Source organism: Mauremys reevesii, linkage group 2 (assembly GCF_016161935.1).
Source record: "Mauremys reevesii isolate NIE-2019 linkage group 2, ASM1616193v1, whole genome shotgun sequence".
NCBI classification, from domain to species: domain Eukaryota; kingdom Metazoa; phylum Chordata; order Testudines; family Geoemydidae; genus Mauremys; species Mauremys reevesii.
Genome location: NC_052624.1, coordinates 183,357,913 through 183,372,977, shown reverse-complemented (window position 1 = coordinate 183,372,977; position 15,065 = coordinate 183,357,913). Strand labels below are relative to the sequence as shown.

The window sequence follows — 15,065 nt, the reverse complement described above, 5'->3', positions numbered from 1 at the left end:
GACTCTGTCCGAGGTCACATGGTGAATTTATGTCAGTACCCTTTGGACTCAGGATCGCTGCATCCTGGATTGCTGCTCTAACTACTAGACACATGAGCTCCCATTAGATAACAGAGAAGAGCTGGTAGCCAATCTTTGCAAAAGAACCTGACTGGCACCTTTGCCAGTGTTCTACTACTGTAGGTAGTAAGGGCAATCCTACGCTATTGTCTCAATTTTCTTTAGGGACCATGAGATTCATCTTTCGTTACTAGTCTATATTCAGCTAATGCATTCTATTTTTGTACTTAATGAGATAATGTTAGTCATGGTTTCTAATAAGGACAAATATGGGAGGGGAAAAAGATGATGAATGTTTCTAACTTCAGGTTCTCTCTGTGCTCATTGAGAGATCTCTAGATTTCTTGCAGAGCCAGCAGCTGCATTGCCATTGCTCCTGATCTGCAAACATGCTTGCTGCACTAGGACTTTTGTTGTTTTTAGAGTAGAGAGCCTTGATTCAGACTGGCAGATGTCCTCCAAAAATGCACCATAGACATATAGGGCTGCTTCCTCCTGGCAAAAGCCTGTTAATCTGACTAGCATCAGAGTTAAGTGTTCCCGCTAGCTGTATTAAATTATCTAGACTTGTGTCAACGCATCATCAGGGATCTACAACCCATCCTGGACAATGATCTCACACTTTCAGAGGCCTTGGGTGGCAGGGCAATCCTCGCCCACAGACAACCTGCCAACCTGAAGCATATTCTCACCAGTAACTGCACACCGCACCATAGTAACTCTAATTCAGGAACCAATCCATGCAACAAACCTCGATGCCAACTCTGCCCACATATCTACACCAGCGACACCATCACAGGACCTACCCAGATCAGCCACACCATCACCGGTTCATTCACCTGCACGTCCACCAATGTAATATACGCCATCATATGCCAGCAATGCCCCTCTGCTATGTACATCGGCCAAACTGGACAGTCCCTATGGAAAAGGATAAATGGACACAAATCAGATATTAGGAATGGCAATATACAAAAACCTGTAGGAGAACACTTCAATCTCCCTGGACACACAATAGCAGATTTAAAGGTAGCCATCCTGCAGCAAAAAAACTTCAGGACCAGACTTCAAAGAGAAACTGCTGAGCTTCAGTTGATATGCAAATTTGACACCATCAGCTCAGGATTAAACAAAGACTGTGAATGGCTAGCCAACTACAAAAGCAGTTTCTCCTCTCTTGGTTTTCACACCTCAACTGCTAGAAGAGGGCCTCATCCTCCCTGATTGAACTAGCTTCGTTATCTCTAGCCTACTTCTTGCCTGCATATATATACCTGCCCCTGGAAATTTCCACTACATGCATCCGACGAAGTGGGTATTCCCCCACGAAAGCTCATGCTCCAATATGTCTGTTAGTCTATAAGGTGCCACAGGACTCTTTGCTGCTTTTACAGATCCAGACTAACACGGCTACCCCTCTGATACAAGACTTGTGTGTATCACTGAGGATGGGTGGGGGAGGAGGGTGTCGATAAAATATTCATAGAATGGCAATATATTGGAGGCAGACACTTAATTGGTATAATCTCTTCTCTTCTACAGAGTTTCCACAACCCTATAGTACAGCAGCATATTTTATGGGGTTTAGTTTTGTTGCATCAGGTAAATATTCTTTAAGAATGTGAGAAGGCCATCAGTAGTGTTTTTTGTTGTGTTGGGTCTTCAGCCTATTTCTCTGTGTGTGTGAGAAATGAAAATTTCAGGGGGACTCATGTCAGATACCGCTTCTTGTACCGTATTCCATTGCAGCTCAACCCCCATTTTGTGCCACCATACAACTACAGACAAATCTTGTTCCTGTGTCTTTTATTGTAGGGGATGTTGTAATGGTTCTAACAAGGGTTTAACTGCTTCATTTGAAGCTCAGTGGCTTTTGCCATGTTTCTTTCTTCACTCTGAAGTCTGAGTCTTGGATCCTCACCTCCAAAACTGTTCCCTATGCCCCTTCCAAAATTCCTTCTCCCCCAAACACTCTGTCTCTCTAACGGCCATCTGTGGAAACTTCTTAATGTTCTTTCCCCACCAATTCCAGGAACACTTTTTCTTTCAGTTCTCCTCCACTTTCCCATGGCAGCTGAGAGCCAGGAACTTGGTTTTTTCTTGTTTTGTGTCATTTGCCTTCAGATTACTAGTTTTGGACATGGGCCATTCAGGAACCTTTCTTAGCCTATCTCTGTTTCTTCTTTAAGGGGGTGTTTACACTAGTCTTTTCTCTGAACCACTTCCTGCTGTTGCAGACACTAGTGTTGCAGCATAGGCTGGGCTCCAGGCAGCTGTAAGCATGTTAATCATGGTGCCATCTAAACCTTTTCAGAGCAGCTCTACAGAACATATGTGCTAGTGGGTGCCCACTCCTTGTCTATACTTATGCCTATCACCACTGCTCTGGACCCTGGAGCTGGACAAAGCCTAGAGTAGACAAGATCTTGTTGTACTTGGCCTCACTCTGCTTGTCTATTACTGTTTAGCTCTGCAGATTGGACATCTCCAGGATCCAGTACTTTGTTCCTGGAATGCAGCTTGTGTAGTAAGGGTTTTAGGACCAGGCACCGAGCTGTTAGGCTTTTCATGAATTGAGCCCTGTGCCAGAGTAAGAAGAGCATTCGCCAATCCCAACGGAGGATCGCTAATCTTGTAATCAAAGCTAGTGTTTCTAAAAGCTTTAGTTTTTTGCTCCGAGGAATCATGCAAAATGTTCCACAAAACTATACTGGCTCCCAGTTATTCCATATTCGAAGCAGACCGAAATTGTTATTACTTTTAACTTTATGGGTCTGGTGGCCCTGCATTTTGGGGTTTGTCTACACATGAAAGTTAATCCATAATAAGATAGGATAGAATTTAAAGTGGATTAAGTATTTGCCAGTTTGAGTCCACTTCCAAAGTGGTTTAAGCTAGTTTGGGGCTTGTCTACGTGAACATTTAGTTTGCTGTAAACTGGGGTGTGTATCTACCTGGCACTAATCTGTGGTGGTTTAACTGTCTTTGTGGGCCATGCTGATGCACATACACAATATGTTAATGCATTTCGATAGAGTCCTGTTTCAAAGAGGACCAGATCAGTGCACATTAATGAACTGTTAGTGTGTCAGCAGGGTCCACCCAGTTGATCTGCAGTAGGCTACTGCGGGGAAGGTAAACAACCCAGTTTGCTGCAAACGAAGGCGTTGTCTACACTGGCAACTTTCTGCGCAGTAAAGCAGCTTTCTGCATTGTAACTCGTGAGGTGTGTACACTGCCAAGCCACTTAGTGCACAGAAACTGCGCAGTTGCAGCACTGTAAAAAAACCACCCTGACGAGAGGTGTACAGCTTTCTGCACCAGGGCTACAGCGCCATGGTGCCAGTATAGACACCCTGGTCAATTACAGCGCTGCGACTGGCTGCTGGGAGGTGTCCTACAATGTCTGTTCTCGCTTCTCTGGTCATTGGTTTCAACTCTACTGCCCTGTCCTCAGGTGACCAACTGTGAGCCCCACCCCTTAAATTCCTTGGGAATTTTGAAAGTCTCCTTCCTGTTTGCTCGATGATGCATGCAGTGGTCTCAGTGTATCTTTCCAGGTGGCCATGCCTGCTCCAGGCACCAGGCGATCCCCGCTTGGAGCAATGCCGAGCTGCTGGACCTCATCAGCATTTGGAGAGAGGAGGCTGTCCAGTTCCAGCTGCGCTCCTGCCATAGGAATTATGATACCTACGGACAGATTTCACGATGCATGACAGAAAGGGGCCATGACTGGGACACACTTCGGTGCAGGGTGAAAGTGAAGGAGCTGTGGAATGCCTACCACAAGGCGCGGGAGGCAAACCGCCACTCCGGTGCTGTACCTGTGAACTGCTGGTTCTACAAAGAGCTGGACGTGATACTCAGTGGTGACCCCACCTCCACTGAGAAGGCCACTGTGGCTACTTCGGGGGCTGACGTGCCAGTCGAGAGTGGACCGAGCCAGGAGGAGGAAATCTTGGATGAGGATGTGGAGGCAGAGGCAGAGGACGACTCAGATGTCAGAGATGCATGCAGTCAAGAGCTCTTCTCTACCCGGGAGGAGGCTAGCTAGTCACAGCTGTTGGAGCTTGGCGAAGTGCAAACAGGAGAGGAGGCTCTTGGTAAGTGGCTTTGATTTTGGGAATTGCTGAAGTGACTTGTTGGGAGCAGGAGGAAAGCAGGCTTCTGTCTGTATGATGCGGGTACCACCACATGCCTAGTCTGAGCGGCAGAACAGGGTGTTGATTGACTCCCTCAGTTCACAGGGATCTGCCTCAGAGATCTCTAGGAAACTCTCATGGAGATACTGGGCAATCTGCTGCCACAGGTTCTTTGGCCGAGCTACTTTGTTTCTTGCCCCACTAAGGGTAACTTTCATGTGCCACTCTGCCATCATGGGGAGGCACTGCGCGGCTGAAAAACAAGAATTGAAGCAGTGGCGGGACAGCAAGAAGAGGGACCAAAAGGAGAACACAGTGCGCCAGAACGAAGCCATGGAGCGGCTCTTAAAAGTTATGGAGCGCCAAGTGGATACACTCCAGGCGCTACTAGCACTGCAAACCGAGCAGCTCCGCGCCCGCCTGCCCTCCTCTGCAGCCACTGTCGCAAAACTCTTTCCCATGCACCCCCCAGACACCGCCAACACTCTCTTATCAACCTCCTGGCTCCAGTCTGTACCCGCTGCATTCCACTCCTCCCCCGTCACAGTCCAGCCCTGTGGACTCCCGGTACCCATTGCACTCAACATCCGTCCATCTGCAGTTTAGCCCTGCTGAAGTACAGTACCCACTACACTGTACTCCAAAGGCCAAGGCTGCATATGATACCTGGACATACACAAATCTTTAACTGTCCCAGGACCCCACCTCCTCCTGGGACCCTCCCTTCCCCTATCGCTCTCACTGCTGATGTTTTTTTTTTGTTTGTCTCTCTCCTCCAGTTGTTGTTTTTAATAAAAGAATTGTGTTGGTTTGAAAGCAATCTTTATTCTATTAATTGAAAGCAAACAGAGCCCTGCAAAGCAACAGACAATTTTCGTAAACCTTCATAGTGCATCGTCTGAACCAATCACAATCACCTCCTAGCATTACAAGCACTGCACTCCCGAGCATAGCAACAAATATTAGTGGCTTTCAGCTTCAAATTGCTGACTCAAGGCATCCCTGATCCTTATGGCCCCGTGCTGCACCCCTCTAATAGCCCTGGTCTTTGACTGTTCAAATTCAGCCTCCAGGCACTGAGCCTGAGCAGTCCAGCCCTGAGTGAAACTTTCACCCTTCCCTTCACAAATATTATGGAGTGTACAGCATGCGGCTATAAGCATAGGAATATTGTCATCAGCCGGGTCCAGCCTCCCATTTAGGCAGTGCCAGTGGGCTTTTAAATGTCGAAAAGCCTGCGTTAATGTCCATGAAATGCCCATGGTGATCCACACATGCCTGGAGAACTATAGAGAAATACCCCTTACAATTAACGTGCTAGATGGTCTGGTGCCAGAATTGGAATATGAGTGCCATTTATCGCCCCTCTGCAGTTAGGGAAGCCCATTTGTGCAAAGCCATCCACAATGTCGTGCATGATGCCCAGAGTCAACGGTCTTTCGGAGCAGGATGCGATTAATGGCCTTGTGCACTTCTGTCAACACGCGTCCAATGGTAGATTTTCCCACTCCGAACTGGTTAGCGACCGATTGGTAGCAGTCTGGAGTAGCCAGCTTCCACAGTACAATCGCCATGAACTTCTCCAGTGGCAGGGCAGCTCTCATTCTCATGTCCTTGTGCCACAGGACTGGGGTGAGCTCATCACACAGTCCCATGAATGTGGCTTTCCTCATGCGAAAGTTCTGCAGCCACTGCTCGTCATCCCAGACATGCATGACAATGTGATCCCACCACTCAGTGCTTGTTCCCTGAGCCCAAAAGCAGCGTTCCACTGTGGTCAGAACCTCTGTGAACGCCACAAGCAATCTCATGTCTTAGCTACTATACGTGGTGAGATTAGTGTCACACTCCTCTTGCCTTTGTAGTTTAAGGAATAACTCCACTGCCACTTGTGACGTGTTAGTGAGAGTGAGCAGCATATTGGTCAACAATGCGAGATCCATTCCTGCAGACCGAAGAGGCAGGGCACGCAGTACACAAACCGTTGAAAGATGGCACCAAATGTGGACGGAAGCACAGGGATTGATGGGATGCGAAGCAATGCATCGCAGGGCATTGGGAGAGGACCCAGGATGCCCTGCAATCCCCTTTGCCTTCCCACAACTCATAGCGGCAGAAGAGGAAGAGATGCTCTGTGGAATAGCTGCCCAGAGTGTACCACTCCGAATACCACTGCAAGTGCTGCAAGTCTGAACACGCTATTGTGCAGGCAGCTGACCGTGTGAACACACAAAAGTGGTTTCCCTTCAGCGCTCTCTGAGCAGTGCTGTAACTGCCAGCGCTGTAACTCTGCCAGTGTAGACATACCCTAAGGGTTTGTGTAGACAAGGGACTCTTATTCTGGAATAAGAACATGTGTTATGTTCCCAACATACCAACAGAGAAGTTAGATAAAAACATACAGTACTCTTGCTGGAAGGTTGCAACATAACACTACTTTTATTCTTAGAAACCAGAACAGTAACACACACAGGGGCGGCTCCAGGCACCAGCATGCCAAGCGCGTGCCTGGGGCGGCAAGCCACGGGGGGCGCTCTGCCGGTTACCGCGAGGGCGGCAGGCAGGTTGCCTTCGGCGGCATGCCTGTGGAGGGTCCGGGTCCCGCGGCTTCGGCGGACCTCCCGCAGGCATGCCGCCAAATCCACGGGACCGGGGACTTCCTGCAGGCAAGCCGCCGAAGGCCATCATGCTTGGGGCGGCAAAATACCTAGAGCCGCCCCTGAACACACAGTAGCCAAAAACAGAAGTAGACAAAGCAAGCTAGCCCCTAAGGCAATGAAGCACAACTCACCCCACCTTTCTCTATGCTGGCTCTTTCCAGGCTGACTCTGATCTCAGACTTTCCCTCAGAGCCCCCTAACCAGCAAAGAGGACACTTATCTAGTTTTAACAGATCTTTCTCTCCAATTGATGTGCAGTTTAGCCTGCTTGCATGAAAGAAATGGCTTATTACTGATGGAATCAGTTCTCTCTCCTGCTGCAAGAAAAGGAAAGATCCCTCCAAAGATGTTCTCCACCCACCCCCAGAGATTAGGATTGTCAATTGGAAAACAGACTCATAAACTAGTGAAAAATACAGTTAATTGGAAAGATTTATAGGCTTGTTAGTAGGAATGTTTTTTAATTTGAAATGTCAATGTATTCCCTGAAGGGCAACATTACTTCTGCTGAAGCCATAATTTGAGTGAACTAACTTTTAGTGATGGGGGAATAAAAACAATCTTCACTCTTGACAAAGAAGAGAGCCAGTTAAATTTCATAGGCCATAAAAATGTCACGTCCATCACTCATTTTTAGGACTCCCTCTAGAGACTACAAAAGAGATGGAAAGATGACCAGGGTAGAGGTGAGAAGAGAGGGTTTTTAATGTCTAATTCTGGCTCTACGTACAATACTTAATCTGGACCATTTCACAAATTTAATTTTCCTTTATGGTTAGAAAGTGATGTTGGCAGAACAGTAACACACACAGGGGCGTTCTCACCCTTTCTCCGAGGCTCCACCCCAGCTCACTCCATCCCCCCTCCCTCTGTTGCTCGCTCTTCCCCACCCTCACTCACTAGCTCCTTTTCACTGGGCTGGGGCAGGGGTTTGGCATGTAGGAGGGGGTTCCAGACTGGGAGTGTGGCTGAGGGCTTTGGAGCGTGGGAGGGGCCTCCGGGCTGAGGGAGAGGGTTGGGGTGTGGGGGGGCATACAGGCTCCGGGCTGGGGATGCAGGCTCTGGGGTGGGGCCAGGGATAAGAGGTTTGGGGTGCAGGAGGAGACTCCAGGCTGAGGGGTTCAGTGTGTGGGAGGGGGCTCTGGGCTGAGGCAGGGGATTGGGCTATTGGAGGGGGTATGGGCTCTGGGGTGGGGCTAGAAATGAGGGGTTCAGGGTGAGGGAGGGGATCCAGTCTGGGTCAGGGGATTGGAATGTGTGTGGGGAGGTGAGGGCTCCAGCTGGGGGTGTGGGCTCTGGAGTTTGTGGTGCAGGAGGGGGCTCCAGGCTGAGGCCAAGGGGGTTGGAGTGCGGGAGGGGGCTGTGGGTTGAGGCAAAGGGTTGGGGTGTGGGCTCTCAGAGGGAGTTTGGGTGCAGGAGGGGGCTCAGGGGATTGGGGCATGGGAAGGGTGTGGGCTTTGGGAGGGAGTTTGGGTGTGGGAGAGGTTTTGGGACAGGGCAGAGGGTTGGGGTTGGGGAGGAGTTTTGTGGTGTGGGCTCTGGGCAGCGCTCTCCTCAGGCGGCTCCCTGCAAGCAGCAACATGTCCTCAGGTCTTAGGCGGAGGCGTGGCCAGGCGGATCTGCGTGCCATCACCGTCTGCAGGCACTGCCCCCGCAGCTCCCATTGGCTGCAGTTTCTGGCCAATGGGAGCTTCGGAGCTGGTGTTTGGGGCGGGGGCAGCGTACGGTGCCCCTGTGGCTGTCCCTTCCCCGAGGAGCTGAGGGACATGTCGCTGATTCGGGGAGCTGTGTGGAGCCAGATAGGGAGCCTGCCCATCCTGTGCCAACTGGACTTTTAACAGCCCAGTCAGTATTGCTGACTGGAGCCACCAGGGTCCCTTTTTGACTAAGCGTTTCAGTCAAAACTCGGACACCTGGCAACCCTACCTAGCTCAGGCTTTGTGGATTGTATTGTTGTTCCTGTGATTTTTCTAGGCACCTAAAAGTTGTGTTGTAATGCTCAGTGTCATAACACCCAAGTCCTTTTGTGGATTTGGGCCTAAGTTAAGAAAAGTGCTCAGAAGTTCAGCTCTTCCTCAAACAGGTGAAAATCTGAGGAGAGTTCAGGTACTTTGTGCTTCGATTCAGTTTATTTCCAGTAATTCCCATGATTCTTTGGTGTTTACATTTCTAGTCTGACTAGGACTTGCAAATAGAAGAGACAAAAAGCTCCCTCCCTGCTAAAGGAAACAATCCCTCCCTCTAACATGGGGGTATGCTTAGACTGCAGCATGTGTAGACATATCTGTGCTAGCTTTGATCTAGCTAACTTGAATAACAACCACAGTGAAGCCACAGCAGCACAGGCTAGCTGCTCAAGGACCCACCTAGGATCCCAGGTGAAGCCTAGTTTACCATGGCTTCACTGCTATTTTTATTCAAGCTAGCTAGATCAAAACTAGCTCCGGTATGTCTGCATGTGCTGCAGTCACACCTCTGCTTGCAGTATAGACATACCCTAGGATGGAAAAAAGTTCACTGAACTTTGTTTCACTGTTTTCCGTTATTTAAACTCCCATCCCTGATTTGTATGCACAAGTGAGTGTAGTCCCATGTGTTGACATGAGAAAGAGAACCCAGGATATATTTTCACTTTTAATGAGACTTTGAGTTTGAAAAAATCATTTTTTCTTATAAATTGCTTGGAATTCCCTTCCATCTTGCAGACCCTCCCCAGCAAATATTGATAGTTACTGGCTAATGTTTGGTGCCTCTACTTAATACGAATTAAGCAATAAGATATGGCAAGCAGTGTATTTAAGGCCAGTGCACCCTGCATGTGTCAGGGGCCAATGTAGTCTTCAGCCAAGTGCAACAAGCCAAGCAGTGAGTTTTTAGGAGCATCCTGCAGCTACATTTGAATGATTTTTTTTGCATGATATAAGATTATATGGGAATATGGTCTGGTAATTGTACAGCATCAACAACTCCAGTGTGGAAATATCTACTAAGGCCCTCAATCTGTAAACGCATTCCTCAGTTTTGCTTCTTTATGCGGAGATAAAGGAAGAAGGAGGCATGCATCAGGACCCTAATTGGGCCCTGGGTGATAGCTACTTCCCTCCACCCAACACAGATGTAATGAGGTTGAGTAGTGCCCTTCTAAGAAAAAATTAAAACTACTTATTATTCCTCAAAAAAGGTTTTAAATGACTTTCAACTATAAAGTCAACACAGACAAAATAAGAAAAGCAAGAATAAAGACCAATGCTGAATAAGGATTAATATAAATGGCAAGTTATACTGAAGATAAGCACAAGTACATGTACAGTTATTATTCATCAGGTACTTAACTACTATTCTTAACACTATAGTATCGATACAACTTGAGATCAATTCAGCTTGAGCAACCTGACTTCTTTACTCCATAAACTTACCCTGCATTTGTCGGAAAATACATTACCCTTCAGTCAGCTGTTTTCCGCACTGGAAACAGACAATTGACAAGTGCATGTCCCTTCGGTTCAGGGGATGTGGGTCAGGTTTCCCTTATGACCGAAACACACACACAGTCCCGTACCTTTGTACATTTTATCTGATCTGTCGGCCATGTCTTAAAACAGGCCAACCAATTAGGGTCAGCCAAATCTTTAATGTGGTTAGCTTTGTCACTTTGGCTGTATAATTTATGCTTATTTATCTCCTTGTGTTGCTTTGACTGTATAATTTATGCTTACTTATTTCCTTCTAGCCAACTGTTTTAAATGTGGGTTAGACAAGCTGTGCCCAGGGGCACAACTTATCTCGCTTTATAGGAGTCAGCATACTGTGTTATCTGGTTGCAGTGTGTTTTGACCACAAGTCTTAGCTTACCTTTGCAAAGCATGCCCTTTTCACCTCTGCAAAGCAGAAGTTTGAGGCCTAACATTGACAATACTTTTGTTCATTTCAAGCTTGGCAATACTTTTGCTCACAGATTAATCACACTTTACTCTGCTGTATTTTCAGAATAGCTTCAGATTGATGCAATTCTTCTTGATTTACACCAATGTAACTGAGACTAGAATTTGGCTCCAGATATGTAACAGAAATTCTTTGAAGTAATGTGGAGAAAGAGGTGGAGGGAGGTTGCTGTTTGAATATAATAATGTGAAAAGGGCAAAATGATTTTACACTTCATGGAGATTTTCTTCATGTAAAAAATTGCTTTGTTCTAACTGGCTACATAAAAGAGCTATTATAAAAGAGTGGCATTTTGTAAAGATATGTGAGCCCTGTCTAGATTATTTTGTACCTGATTTTACTGAACAGCTTTAATGTGCCCTTTAAAAATTGCCAGGAGAGTTTATGATTCCACCTGCATAACACTTTTGACAAACTCGTGTTCCTGAAAGCATAATAATACATAACATCTAGGGTTTAATTTACAAGTACTGCCACATCTGGTATAAAATGCTTTCTGAAGCAATAAATCAAATCCTCCATAGCAAATTGCCACTCATCCCGTGATCCCTCCTCCATAATTTATAGTTTGAGAGCAAAATGGTGATACGTTTTAAATCAAATATGTTTTTTAATTAAAATCTCTCTGAAATCTGGAGAACATTCACAGACTTACTCGTGACTCGGAACAAGATTTATTGCTTAAAAAATCCTAGATGCCAGTTTATAGGTCCAAGATGATTCTTGATGGTTGGGATAGGTGTGTTTCTAACTCAGGCTAGAAAAATGGCTGCAAAGTGATCCTGACAGTCAAAGTATGTATACCAATAAACACCTTACATAAGAAATGTCAGGGGGAAGAAGAGAACAATCCCAGCCAGCTCCCACTTCTGCACTAAGATTCACAGTAGCCGTTAACTAAGTTGCATTGCCTCTGACACAGAGTTTTTTCATGTCAAACAATTTTGTTAAGCTTCTTGCAGTGTGTCCTAAGTAGTGTCTATTAGCATCATCCTGTCAGTTTCCCTGGCAACCGAGCCAGTCAATTCAGGCACAGTTTAAAAGCTGTGGAAAAGCACCTGCATCTACAGTGACAGACAAAATTACAAAGAGCAGGCAGGCTATATCCACTTCTCTTTGGAAAACCTATATTTTCTTCTATGGCCCATTCTATTTTAATTTAATTCTAAGCTCTTTAAAACAGGGCATATTATTAAGCATAAACCTGTCATATGCTTGTTCCTTGACATTGTCCCTAAAGATGGGGGCCCAAGATCAAAATCCCAGATCCAGCTGCTCCTAAACTGTGGGGAAATTCAGATTTAAACTTCAGAAATGAGTCCATTTCTAGTTTCTTCTCTAAGTTTAGTGGATTTACTTGTATTCTGTCAAATTAATAATTAGAAACAGAAGGCAGCAGTAAGGTCACATCTTGGCCGTTGTTGCTAGAGAAAAGTGGTGGACCGAGATTCACGTACATGCTTGTTGTGTTTTCTGGAGATAATTGGCTGTATCCATTGGGCTCTGCCAGTGCAAGGGGACAGAATCCAATCCGAGAGTCCCTTGTAGCAAAAACTCTGCCTGGAGAGGAGGCTACACAGATACTATTTACAACCATCAGCCAATTAGCGGCCCACAGTTAATCTGTGGGAGAGGCTGGGCTGTCTGGGAGATGCATTACTTTTTGTCTCTCTCTTATGGAACTCCAGTCAAAACTTAAAGCTGATTTCTCAGGTGGAATGTTTTCAGGAGATGTTGAGGTAATTGGTGTCTGCTTCATCCTGGGAATGAATGCTGCCTTCAGACCTGCCGCTTCCTTTTACCCCAGATATGAAGTGGTGCGACTGGCACCTTTTTTATATCTCTGGGGGTTAATCTGCATTTTACTAAGTGATGTCTTGAACACATGTAGACACCTTTCATTTCCACAGCTACATAGTGTGTTTATATCATTCCCTATGTTCAATTTGGTCTGTTATTTTGACCCAATAGCTAAAGACCATCACTCTCTTTCTACAAAATAACAGTTAGGAATCAATCCCTTTTAGTCTATGAGAAATTAACTTTTTAATCATTCAGGATAAGCTGTAAACACTTTTTTTTTAAACTGTATAGCTCAGATCTTCCCTGGATGCTAGTGAATGGTACAGTATCAACGGCCTTGGAAAAGGAAGGCCTCTCTGTATCCCTGGAATAGATGCAGCCAGTAATTCAAGCTTCTCTTTGCTATGTGGAAATCTCTCCTGTAAGAGTGAAATTCCTTGGTATATCTTGCTGCTAAGATGCCTAATGGTTCCAATTAATGCTAGTTGTAATGATAGCTATTATTAGGTGGATAGCTTATCTACTAGCAGTTTGATTAACTTCATGGAGGCTACTCAACAGCCATCCAATAGTCACAGGTACTTAAGAGATGATGTGCAAGCCTGTGTTTATTTGTCATTATTTACATGAAATCTTTCTTTCTGAAAGTTTTTTTTTTTTCAACTATTTAGCTGGAGTTTCAGATCTAGTCATCATTTCCATCCCTCCCTCTAAACGAAGGCAGATGTATGCCTAAAGCCTTCATATACTTCAGTGGTTCTCAAACTTTTGTACTGGTGACCCCTTTTACACAGCAAGCCTCTGAGTATGACCTCCTTTATAAATTAAAAACACTGTTTTTATATTTAACATTATTATAAATGCTGGCGGCAAAGCGGAGCTTGGGGGTGGAGTCTGACCGCTCACGCCCCACCATACAATATCCTTGCGACCCCTGGAGGGGTCACGACCCCCAGTTTGAGAACCCCTGATATACTTCAACATACCCTTTTCTTTACCCTAGCACTTCATAATTATCAGAAGCTGGAAATGGATGGATCACTTGATGACTATCTGTTCTGTTCATTCCCTCTGAAGCACCTGGCACTGGCCACTGTCAGAAGACAGGATACTGGGCTAGATGGACCACTGGTGTGACCCAGTATGGCTGTTCTGATCTGTTTCAGGAAAGTGAATGTAGGGAAGTTCTGCACTGTTTTCTTTGGTTGTTTTTGTTCTTCCATGGTTTCCAGGTAGTAATAATTTTAAGGAGTAACATGAACAAACCCAAAACTTTTGTGCTTTTTATCTGATTTACTGACTTCAGCCTTGGCTCCCATTTATTTCTTCTTGCCATGACGAAAATTATCTGAACACCATTTATGGGTATCATCGCATTTATGAATTCACTGAATATTGCTGCAAACACGATGTCATCTTATTGTCCTCTTTTGTGTTTATAATTAATTGGTTTCAGGTTTTTCCCCCTCAAGGATCACTTATCTTGTCTTTTCTGTGCTTGTTTTCTCAAAGACTTTCTCCAGTCACATCTCAACATTCTTATGAGCTCTCAAGTTTCCCTGAGCATATTTCGATGGTATGTGTTGCTTTTGTTCTTATTCACGTTTTTTCATCAATCAATGAACTTCGTGTACAGTCATATTCTAACAGTGAGCTGGAAATAGATTTGCTATAATTGGTTGAGCAGAGAAATGTAACATTTAACTCACTTAAATTTTGCCAAATTAGTTATTTCTTGCCACAGACGGCAGGACAAGAGGCAATGGGTTCAGCATACGACAGCATAGCAGATTTAGATTAAATCTCAGGATAAACATAACTGTAAGAACAGTAGGACAATGGAAAGTGGTAGGTGGTAGAAGCTCCTTCACTGGAGGTTTTCAAAAGGAGGCTGGATAGCCATCTATCTTGGATGCTTTAGATACCTCAAATCCTGCATTTTAGCAGTGGGTTAGACTAGATGATTCTTGCAGTCCCTTCTAATCCCATGATTATTTGATTTTATTGGTTTGTATATTGCCCTGTAATAGGAACCAAATGGGGAATTAGAGAAAGGAGAATGAAAATCAGTAGGGGCTTGAAAAAAGCAAGGAATGTACTTGTACCAGAATCCAAATCATGGAAATAGAATATCTTATTTGACTTGGTTTTGTCAAGAATTTCAGAATCAGGTCTTACAAGGTGCTGATTTCAACTGCCACTGGAGTCAAGTAGAACCAATGAAAATGCAACTTGTGATGATTGAAAATGTATTATCTTCAACTACAGTCTGCAGCCATGTGTGTTACCTGAGAGAGAGAAACTCTCTCGTCTATTGCTTTCTCTTTCCCCAGGACAGGGGAACTCTACAGTAATGCTAAGGGAATACTTTAAGATGACCAGGAAAGTCATTGTGACTCATTCGTGGGAGGGAGAAAGGGAGTAATGCAATTTCTACACATACAGCAAACTGTCCTGA

The 15,065-nt window shown here is 45.4% G+C and overlaps 1 long non-coding RNA gene across 1 annotated transcript in view; it reads left to right on the top strand.

The window, feature by feature from the left end:
• LOC120398717 overlaps positions 1-15,065 on the top strand; it is a 132,656-nt gene that overhangs the window by 8,097 nt on the left and 109,494 nt on the right. The window lies entirely within an intron of this gene.